This window comes from Cupressus sempervirens, chromosome 5 (genome assembly GCF_028749045.1).
Source record: "Cupressus sempervirens isolate cs-2001-9-10 chromosome 5, ASM2874904v1, whole genome shotgun sequence".
Classification (NCBI taxonomy): domain Eukaryota; kingdom Viridiplantae; phylum Streptophyta; class Pinopsida; order Cupressales; family Cupressaceae; genus Cupressus; species Cupressus sempervirens.
Window position 1 is genome coordinate 760,603,911 of NC_143122.1, and position 4,037 is coordinate 760,607,947.

The 4,037-nt window shown below is 38.9% G+C and overlaps 1 pseudogene; it reads right to left on the reverse strand.

Annotated features, from left to right (window-relative positions):
- Positions 1–427: 427 nt before the first annotated feature.
- Positions 428–2,807, reverse strand: LOC149558129 (G-type lectin S-receptor-like serine/threonine-protein kinase At2g19130 pseudogene; annotated as a pseudogene).
- Between the last annotated feature and the right edge of the window lie 1,230 nt (positions 2,808–4,037).

The window sequence follows — 4,037 nt, forward strand, 5'->3', positions numbered from 1 at the left end:
ACATGTGAGCTAATAATTAATGGTCACAATATTGATATTATTATATGTATGTACATATTGTACAAATGACATTGATAGCCCAAAAATCTTTATTTTTTCTTATAGGAAATTGATTTTACACTACTAAAATTTGTATAATCTAATCAAATAGAAAAAAAATAAGAATTATATAATCATAGAAAAATAAATATAAATATTAGAAACTTCATTTAATCTTTTAAATTATGTGATATGAACAAATTGAATTGAATGGATACAATAATATCTTGCTTTTTCACATAAATTAAAAACTAAATTAAAAATAACGTAATATTAATTAAGATTCAAACACCGTAGCTCCCATAGAAGAAAATCATGTATGGCCACATGCTATTAAAAATAAACCCAACCCTTGTCCAGCTTCTACATTTTAAAATGCAATCCCCTTACATTATTCTACAACATAGTCAATTACTATCGCTATCAATGTCAGTTCGCTCCTCTTGATTTTCCTTGTCAACAGAAGTCAACATTTGTGGGGTTTGAGGTTCCATCTTCCCTTCCAACAGTCGCACCACTTGTTCCATGCTTGGCCTCTTCTCCTCCTCCCTTTCTATGCATAGCAACCCTACAACGCTCGCTCTTCTCAACTCTTCTACATCTGCCTCTGTTGCAATAGATTTGTCTACGATATCAATAATCTTCCCCTGACAAATTTGAGTTGCAGCCCACGCAGGAAAGTAGTACTCACTTGAATCTTGCACGTTCAAATCCAGACTCCTTCGGCCAGAAATAATTTCTAAGAGAGTGATACCAAAACTGTAAACATCAACTTTTGGAGTGATGGGAACACCGGAGATCCACTCTGGAGCTAAATACCCTATCGTTCCTCTCGTTGTGGTCAGTACTTTGCTGAAATCTCTGCCCACAAGCTTTGACAACCCAAAATCTGCTAACTTGGGTAATAAATTAGCATCCAGAAGAATGTTCTCAGGCTTTATATCGCCATGAATGATGCGGTCTCTGCACTCCTCATGGAGATAAACTAAACCTCGTGCGGTGCCTAAGGCGATTTGGAACCGAGTCGTCCAGTCCAGTACCTTTCGTTTACTTTTGGAATTGCTAGGGAATAATAGGGAATTTAGAGAACCATTTGGCATGTAATCATAAACCAGTAACCGTTTGGACCCTTGTGCACAAAAACCTCGAAGCCTAATCAAATTCCCATGTTGTATGCTACCAAGCGAACTGATTTCCGCTCTGAATTGCTTATCATGTTGCTTTGATCCTTCCAATTTCTTGACGCCCACAAGCGCGCCGTCTGTTAGAGATCCTTTATACACGGAACCGAACCCACCGCTTCCCAATTTAGACCTAAAATTCTTTGTTGCAGCCTTCAACTCTTTGTAACTAAACATTCTGAGACGAGTGTCAATGGAATCCTCGACAGATACCTCCATTGGCGGTCGATACCTTCGCCACATTAAAATTGAAAAGACAGTACTCAAAGCAAGAGCGAGAAAGAGAGCACTCACAATAATTATGATTTTCAGTTTGGAGGACGGTGGTTTACGAAACTTCGGAAGCGTAGAGCCAGCTACACGAATGAAGACATGAGTAGGTCCACTGTCTGATGGAGAGCTTTGCATGTTTAGCAAATCCACGGACCACATTTGGCAGGGTCCAGAAGGAGAAGCAAGAACAAAGGCAGTGCACGAGCAGTTGCGGAGGCAGACTTTCTGGCAATCTTCCTTAGTTGGTGTAACTGCAGGGTATGACCAAGCTGAATCCTCAGGCAACGTCGCACCAGAGTCGACAAATTGGTCAGTGCTGCAGTTAAGTGGGGTCTGCCGAACACAACCACTTGACCACCAGTCCTGTGAGTCCCAAGTGCGCTTGTCTGCCGGGGTGAAGCCATCCACGCAGCTGCAGAAGCCACGGTTGTTGGAGTTGCATCTTCCGTAGGCGCCACAAAGACCATACACTTCACACTGATCTCTCGGCGACTCCCAATCATGGTTGCTCTAGTGTCATCAAACAAAGAGAGTGGTTGTATTGCTCCTGACTTTATCTGGATAAAACATGTGACCACGTCCAGCACTGTGTAACTTAAATACAAACCAGAGCTAGTATTCTCAAGGCTCAGATAGTACAACTCTCCGTTTATCAGTTCAGGAACCCCACTGAACATTTCTCCGTCCCAAGTTCCGCTCTTCCAATACTGCACAGAATTGTTCCATGTCAGCACGAATTGTGGAGCTCCAGATGCATCCAAGTGAATGGAGAAAAGCCCGGGAGCGGGATCCATTGAGTTTTTCCAACCGATTAGCTTTTGTTGTTCTCCGAACCGCATTCCAGGCAACAACGTATCTACAGGATAGTCGAAACTCTGCCAAAGAGTCTCAGATTCATTGTAGTGGCTCGGCATAATAAAATTGCCAGAATCCAACAGCACAGCCCGCGAGGGTTTGTTCGATACCTTCACTGACCAAAGAGAGGCGCCCTCTGCATCAAACAGTCCCAGATTGCCTTCTTTAGACAGCTTCAAAACGCCAGGCTTGTTCTCCGCCGGGCTCCCCCTGTTACCCACCCAAACTATGGCCTTCTGATAATTTGGCATACCAGATGCCGATATACCAGTTATTGCTTCCATTTGGGCTGAAGAATCCCAATTCGAAGGTGCCATTCTGTGATATTATTGTCCGGTTTCCAATAAGCGAGTCGCCTAAGGGAAGGGCGTCTCCCCTTTCAGTACCAGCAGATAACCCATCACAGTAGCAAATTGTAAGAGCGAATATCATATAAGCTAGCACACCATTCTTGCCCATTTCCGAATGCTTAGCTCTTCACGCGTCCCTCTTCTGCTCTTAATTTCTCACTGCTGAGCTCAAAGTCTGTTCTTAAAGTCTTTGAAGTAGAAACTACGTCAAAATGGTTCAATGGCCAAACCGGTAAATTTGTTTCTATTTAGAAGTTTCCGCGTATTAGGAAAGAGCGGTGCAAGACTTAAACGACATAATTATAAAAAGAAAACCCCGCCCTGGCGAATAGTAGGGCTGGGAACCCTACAATTCTATGGGCCCCTCCCCCCATTATAGAGTAGGGGGGCTCCCCCTTAGCCGCCCTATCCATAAGAATATTTATACTTTTTAATAGTATTATGTAATGGTCAATCAGATAGATTTTAATTTATATATTTTTTTGGTTCTTGTTCTTTCTATTAACTCATTATTCTTGTTCTGAGTTGATAAATTTGAAATTTCCTAGAAATTATCGTGATCTTGAATGGTATAATAATATGGAAAGTTTGAGTCAAAAGAAATATTACGTAAAAATAATATCTAAATGTATTATTTATTAGAAATGCATTTCAAGGAAAGAGTAAGAAATTATTGAAAATGAGTTGAAACTACAATACATATGACATAATTAATAAAATATCAAGAAGATAAGTATGAATATTTATTTATTTATTTATATTAGAATAAATTAACAGTGTAAATTATTTTAATATTAACCTTTTTAATTCATTAATGTGCAATTCAGAAATTTCTTAGAAATTGTCATGATCCTGAATGATGTAAGATGGAAAGCTTGATTGATAATAAGAACTAGAAGAAAAAAACTAAAAAATGTATTATTTATTCAAATTGTATATCTTAAGAGTCGAGGAGAATGAAATAATAAAAATTTAGTTGAAAGTGCAAGATATAGTCCAACAACTAAATCTTTGATATAGAAATTTCTAAGAAATTATCATCATCTATATTAGTCTAAGCAAAAAAGCTTAATTGAAAAGAAGACTAGGTCAAAAATATATATAAATATATTATTTAATCATCTTTCATATTTCAAAGAAAAAGAAAAAAAATTATAAAAAATTAACCCCACACACACACACACATATATGTATGTGTATGTGTGTGTGTGTGTGTGTGTGTGTACACACACAAATACACAAGCTTTGGGCCCACGCTCATGAGAAACACTTTATAAGAGGGTGTCTTTTAATAAGATGGTCCTCCTGCATTTGCACCTTGGGCCTTGCCATATTAACT